The sequence below is a fragment of the Ovis aries genome, chromosome 18, assembly GCF_016772045.2.
Source record: "Ovis aries strain OAR_USU_Benz2616 breed Rambouillet chromosome 18, ARS-UI_Ramb_v3.0, whole genome shotgun sequence".
Lineage (NCBI taxonomy): Eukaryota > Metazoa > Chordata > Mammalia > Artiodactyla > Bovidae > Ovis > Ovis aries.
Window position 1 is genome coordinate 35,494,278 of NC_056071.1, and position 7,146 is coordinate 35,501,423.

At 39.3% G+C, this 7,146-nt stretch overlaps 1 non-coding gene across 1 annotated transcript; it reads right to left on the minus strand.

Moving 5' to 3' along the window:
- Window positions 1-5,786: 5,786 nt before the first annotated feature.
- On the minus strand, window positions 5,787-5,888 carry LOC114109138 (U6 spliceosomal RNA). The gene has a single exon (XR_003585824.1). It is a non-coding gene; the product is annotated as a U6 spliceosomal RNA (small nuclear RNA).
- Window positions 5,889-7,146: the final 1,258 nt, after the last annotated feature.

Sequence of the window (7,146 nt, forward strand, 5' to 3'; positions counted from 1 at the left end):
AACAGAGAAAGAGAATGTGGGTATGGCTTGGGGGGAAGAATTAGAAAAAGAAAACAGGAAATAATTTACAATTAAATAATATAGTATACCAATGCATATATATGGAATTTAGAAAGATGGTAACGATTACCCTGTATGTGAGACAGCAAAAGAGACACAGACGTATAGAACAGTTATTTAGACTCTGTGCGAGAGGGAGAGGGTGGGATGATTTGGGAGAATGGCATTGAAACATGTATAATATCATATATGAAATGAATCGCCAGTCCAGGTTCGATGTATGATACAGGATGCTTGGGGCTGGTGCACTGGGACGACCCAGAGGGATGATACAGGGAGGAGGGAGGGAGGGGGATTCAGGATGGGGAACATGTGTATACCTGTGGTGGATACATGTTGATATATGACAAAACCAATACAATATTGTAAAGTAATTAACCTCCAATTAAAATAAATAACTTTATATTAAAAAATAAATAAATCATAGTTTTTAACAATGCGCTAATGACAGAAAAAGACTTCCCAGGTGGCGCTAGCGGCAAAGAACGCACCTGCAAACGCAGGAGACAGAAGAGATGCAGGCTGGATCCTTGGGTCAGAAAGATTTCCTGGAGAAGGGTTCTTGCTGGGAGAATCCCATGGACAGAGGAGTCTACCAAGCTACGGTCCACAGGGTCGCAAAGAGTCAGACACGACTGAAGCAACTTATCACAGATGCACACAATGACAGAAAAATGGGCCTTTAGAGAAAGATGAAACAGTTGACTTAGGTATATGTTTAATCTATTTGTGTGTCACGTGGAGAGATGTCATTTCTAGGATACTAAAAACTGTCAGTTTTAGTATGACAGTTTTTAGTCCAACAAAATGAGTGGAGATAGCTTACATTTGGGAGATGATGTACTGAATTATGGGAATGGAAGGAAATCACCTTGGGGAAAATATAGGAAGAGAAAAACCTGAGGGCTATAAGCAGATTCCCAAGAAAAGGCCATCATTGAGGGGGGTATGCTATAGAGGGAGAGGGGGGAAAATAGTTAAAATGGTACGAAGTAGCCAAAAGTGAGTGTTATGATAGATGTCTAGGAAAGAGTTGGAAAAACATGAAATATTCACAGGGACCAATGTTAGAGTGAGAAATATTACAGTAAAGAAAAAAGGTGAGATTAGTTCTAAACATGTTTAGAATAAAGCAAGAGTGGAAGAACTCAGAATTTAATTTGTAGAGGAGTCAGTGAGCATTTAGACAGTTGAATGAGAAAGGAATAAATAAATATGATAGTAGATTGAGAATCAAAGGGGTGTTTTGTGTGCTTGTTTTGTTTTTGTTTTCATAGGAGAATCTAGCCTTTTAATTTATTTCTTTTATTTTTTTAGCTAGGGAAGCCAGAGGAGATTGCAGCTATCAGAAAGAGGGGATATAATTAACCAGGCAAGATCTCAGAGGGAAGACTGAAAAACATAAAGCCCAATGGATCAGGAGTAGAAAGAAGAAAATCACCCTTTATTTGACAAAAGGAAGCATTTCAGGTAGATCATTCTAGTGCCATTTTAATCTAAAATTTATAGAAACCTTATTGAGAGAAAAAATATTACCTTCTTTTAAAATGTTCATAGGCTGCTGACATCCCATTTCAGTTATATAATTAAATCACATTTATAACAATGGACATAGGCTGTGTCTATGCTGAGCCCTTATATAAACTCTCCCAAATATAGGGAAAATTTTTAATATTAATACATATAGACTAGAACTCCATACAAGCAGAGTTTTCATTAGCTGCTAATGAAAATTTATGTCCACTCCTCTCACATACTACTTTTAAATATATGATCATCTTAGTACTAATAGGACAGTGGGAAAATATACAATATACAATATTGTATATAATACACATGTATACATGTATATGAGAAATATACAATACGTTGATGCTATCTTATAAAATCTAGTGTAGCAACAACAGAGCTAGGAACTTTGACGCTTGAGTATTTAATGAAAGTCTTTTGATTTCAAGAAAATTTGGGAAATCTCCCTCAAATATTAATTTAACTTTTTCAAGTGATTACACTGAAAAGTGGTAAGATGTGGCTGTAAGAACACACATCTCACCACGTGACAACAACACTAAATTCTCACAAGTTTCAGAATTTTCATATTACAGCATGTGCAGACCTTAGCCACATTAATAATGGTTTCTGTATAGATCCGCTGTCTCTATTTCTCCTTATTTTGCTTTTCTTCCTTTATTTTCTTTCATTGCATGCATTTTGTTGCTTAAGCTAACTTTTGAAACCAGTGAAATTTATAAATAAAAAAAAATAACATGTCCATATCAGTTTTGCATTCACTTGATAAATGCGGAATAGTTCCTTCAAGGATGCATAGGGAATCAGAGCAACAGCCGCCTCTGAGAAAGCAAAAATACCAGTGAAGCAGATGAAAGCTCTGGGCATCTCCCAAGCAGGGCGACCATTTGAGTTAAATGTGTCCATGATTCTGGAAGATATGGGTTGGGCGCTATGGCAGAGACCACAGAAGGAGAGAGAACCCTTTGAATTCTGGCCCCAGCTCTGGAAGGGGGCAGAAACCTGGTATATTCCTGTGGAGCAACTGTTCCTCTCAACTTACATAGCACCCCTCCAGGTAAAGCCTCTCATGAAGGAACAGCATATCATGGTAAGAACATCCTTTCTTAACAAACGGTGGATGGAGAATGGGTCCCCTCAGCCCACTTCTGCCAAGGCTCAACTTCTCACTTTGACTAAGCAGTGTGCCTATTTGCATCAGAGGAGTACCCTGTCTGCCAGCCCACTGTCTCTAGAACTACAGGTTCTACTAGGCTCTTCCAGTGCCCCCACCTGTATTCCTATGGCAGACTCTGTGGTCTGTAGAGAGGGAAAAGGGGACATTGCCACTGAGTGGGACATTCCACAAATGAGTCTAGTCAGGGCAACCCATGCATGTGAACTGCAGTCACTATTCAGCCCAACACTGACACCATCTGGGTGGAAAGAGGAATGAAGTGAAGCAGCCAGTGGACTGAACCCTGAGGTTTGGCTGGTTGATCACTCAGGAGCCACGGCCATTAGACTCTTGCGCTGACAGTTGGGTTGTCTGCAGAACACATGTGAACAATGTGAGTGGCCTGACTCCCAGTCTAGAGGACTTAATAAATCAGTGGTTCAGATCCAGGGTGGAAAGAATTATTACTTATTTTGGGAATTATTATCTAATCTTGTTTTTTCTCTTGCATGTGCCTGCAGGACAACCAAATAGCAAGTGAGCCACCTCCATGGAAGTAAAGCCTGCTGACTGCTCAGGGCACCATGTGGAAGGTGAGACATGTAAGCTTGTAAGAGCTTGTCACTAGGGGTGGCATGATGGAGAAGATCATCAAAAATACATGGCCCACAGCCGGTTGATCCTGTAGTAGGAGCCGGGCAACAGTCGGAAGCTCCTTACCCACTCCTGTGTCCTTAAGATGCATGCTCTGCATTATGAACTACTTCAGGGAGGCAGCCTTGAGAGAGTACTGTGTTACTGAGATCTTCTGTCCATAGAGGAGACAACACTCTTAAGGCCTCCATATAAACTCTCTCAAGATTCTGTTGGGCACTTGTAGTGATTTACTCCTCTTGCGGCCACCCAAAACAAGCCTCATGTTGTAAGTTCCCTCGTTTATTAAAACTGCCTACGAATCTGGAGTGTCCCCCGCTTCTTTCTCTTGTGTCTCCTTGCCTTTCACATACATGGATCAGTTGTGAATTTCACCTGGAAAATCTCAGAGTTGCTAACCCTACCAGGTCAAAGCTGTACAGGGCTCCCTTTCCTTCAGCTATCTTTCCTATCTTCAGCTATACTTTCCTACAGTATCCCCCGAGGATACTGTAAACACCGTATAAAGGGAAGCACCTTGAATAGAGGATTGTAAACAGCATTGCAACAATGGCCCCTAAGGTCATGGCCTTCGTATTGGAAAGCTTCTACATCTTTAGTCTTGCTTCTATAATCTTTGTCAGCATAACAGTCTCCAAGAAAACCTCTGCCTTCAAGGAATGTTTTGTTTGTTGATTTGTAACATTTGGGGCTGCTCCAGGTGTGAATTGAGAACCCACTCAGTCGGTATCAGGAGCAACAATTGAAAATCTTCCCCAGCCATTGCCAATATAGTAATTCCATTGCAAACGTGGGCTGAGGAGCGTAGTTGCTCGGAGCATGCGCGGCTGAGATTCCACGGAGGCGCCCAGAGCTGTGGCGAGGGAGGGCGGTCTGGGCCAGGCTACCCTTCCTGGCTTCTGCTGTCTGGTTAGACTCCAGCCGGAGCCATTTCTAACTGCTTTCGGGTTATGGTCTTCTCTGGAGAATCTGAATTGCCTCAGATGACAGTTCTCCAAGTTTCCACTTGGTATTCTCCAAACTATCTGTTCACCAGGATTTAGAGGTAAGTGATGCATGTATATTCAGAATTTGTTGATATTTCGGTGGCATATTTTTATTTACGAAAAGCCTCTCCTGTGAAAGTTAGTTCCAGCACGCCTGGAATGTTTTGGTGAAATGAGACGGACCAAGACAGTGTTGACTCCTAGTCGAGGCTGAATTGTAGTGATTTAATAGCGTTGCTTTTCGACTGAGGGGCCACAGTGAGTTTCTGGTGCTTTATCGGGGCTTGTGAAGCGTCGTTTATGGATAGCGGTGAGGATGGTTTACACCTGGTGTTAAGTGAGACCCTCGAAAGGTTCTGCCCCTGGGGTTGGTTACTTAACAAGAATATGCTTAGACTCAGCAGCAGCAGGGCCCTGGATTTTTAGTTGCTCTCTGCCTACTGGGTGGTTTGGGGTTTGAGAAAGTGCGTTCAGGGCAGTCCCACAGGTGGAGGAAGATCGGAAGGAGTACCTATCTTCTGACCTGTGTTGTGAGGCAGCCTTTCGTCGAGATGCGTTTCCTGACCTCAGTGCCGCTGCTATTTTGTATTTTTTCCTGGCTGTAACTTGCAGATTCTGAAGCGTTTCAATGCGAGTCCTGAGAGAGCTTTGAAGCAACTGAAACTTGTCTGATTGCCACCATTAGTAAAGCCTCCAACAACAAAAACGAAGAACAAAAATGAGTAAACTAAAAAAGTCAGAACCTGAGGGAATGCGGAGGCAAAAATATCTCTAACTCATATCCTCAAGAAGAAATGGTGTTTGCTTATTGTGTACAAAACAATAGATTTAAAGGTTACTTAAATGTAGAAAGTTCGGAAGAGAGAAGAAACCTAAAAAGCAGAAAAAAATGCAAAGCAATGGAAAATAGTAGAGAAATATGCTTAAATATTGTCTAATGGAAGTTTTAGAATATCACAGAAAATGAGGTGGGGGAAATTGACGAAGAAATAATTCATGAAGTCCCTAGAACAGGAAAAATAAATGGCTCCATATTGTAAGTCATTCACTGAGTACCAGCCCCATGAATTAAAATGGTCCCAACCAAAATACACCATTATCATGCAATTTTGTAATATCACAAATAGGGAGAAAAGTTTTCACAGGGAAAAAAGAAAAGACACCAAAACATCAGATTGTGTGATTGTAGAATTCAAGCATTACAGGAAAAAAAATCTAAAATATTTCTGATGAAATTTTTAAGAGTTATTTACAAAGACTTAAAAATTTAGAAAATTTCAAAATTTTCAGAACATCTGTATTTGTAAGTCTTGGGGATAGGCATATGCCTCCCTATGTATATCAAGATTCTTTTTCATGATATGAAGCAAGGTGTTATATAGTTGTTTCAGCGAGTGTGTGTGTGTATGGAATGCTTCATGAATTTGCATGTCATCTTTTTGTGGGGCATGCTAATCTCTGTATCATTCCAATTTTAGTATATGTACTGCTGAAGCAAGTACACATTTAGGATTTTGATTAATATAAATACTAGTAACTAAAATAATCAGAAATAGTTGCAAATAGTGATCACATATTACTTCAGTAGGAGAGTCAACAAATCTTTCTAAATCGCTAAGTACCTTGTGTTTGACCTAAGGGTGCTAGAAAGTAAAATGTTGATGTATTGACCATTATATTAGATGTTTAGAAAATATTAAGCATTTTAATTTTTAAAAAGGTAAATTGTGGAAATTTACTATTTTGATCACTGCAGCAAATGATAATGACTGGGTATCATCCCTGATAATCATTAGTTTTTACGTAACAATGAAATATAGTTACCAAAGAACAGCCATTATAAAAAGCAAAACTTGAATAAAGGTATTTAGCATTTTATCCCTTGATTCATTCCTATGTTAGGCAATCTTAGTACCAGTGTGCCAGAAAATTTAGCCTCTACATTTCCAAAAAAACATTTTGATAGGCACTGTGGATATTCTAGTTTGTGTTCCTTCTCAAAGAAAGTCATCTCTCCCCTTTCCTTCTATTTTACATTGCATGGTAGGCTCCTTGGTAGCAGGGAATGAAGGGGAGAAATATGTTTTTTTGCTATTTATATAGAAGAGGCTTTCATAAACACTGTTTCTATGGCCATAGTGCCTGTGCTTGTGCTGGTGATGTGTGTTAACCTCATCAACCTTTAATCCTTAACTGTACTATAGGAGGTTATTGAGATTTCTTTTTATAACCTCATGAAAGAGATTTTTGAAGAAGGAATAATTTTTATTTACTGCATGCAGCACAGCCCAGTAAATAAACTGTACTTAGATATAGTTTATTGTATAAAGAAGAACTCTATCCAGAGCAAAGATAACTACATTTGTATGCTCAGCACTAATCCCTCATGCTTTTTGTATTTGTGCCAAAGTACTTTTGGTAATATTAATTGAAAGGGAACCACATGGTATTTTAAATAGAGTCATGGGAGTTTGTCCCATTATACAGCTGAGTAACTATACAAAACATCCATCAGTACTGACCACAACATTGAATATTGTATCATGGCATCAAACCAAGACATTACGTTTATCTAATCATTGACTTCACATTTATCTCAATCTATTTCAAGACAAGAAATGAAATGCTTGCTGCAAAATTACATTTCCAGCAATTTCTGATAAAGGAAGGAGCTGAATTTTGAATGGAGCAGTTGTTTTCTAAATGGATTTTTAAGACATGGTATATTGGGTCTTGAGTTCATTGATTTGTACTGGACCA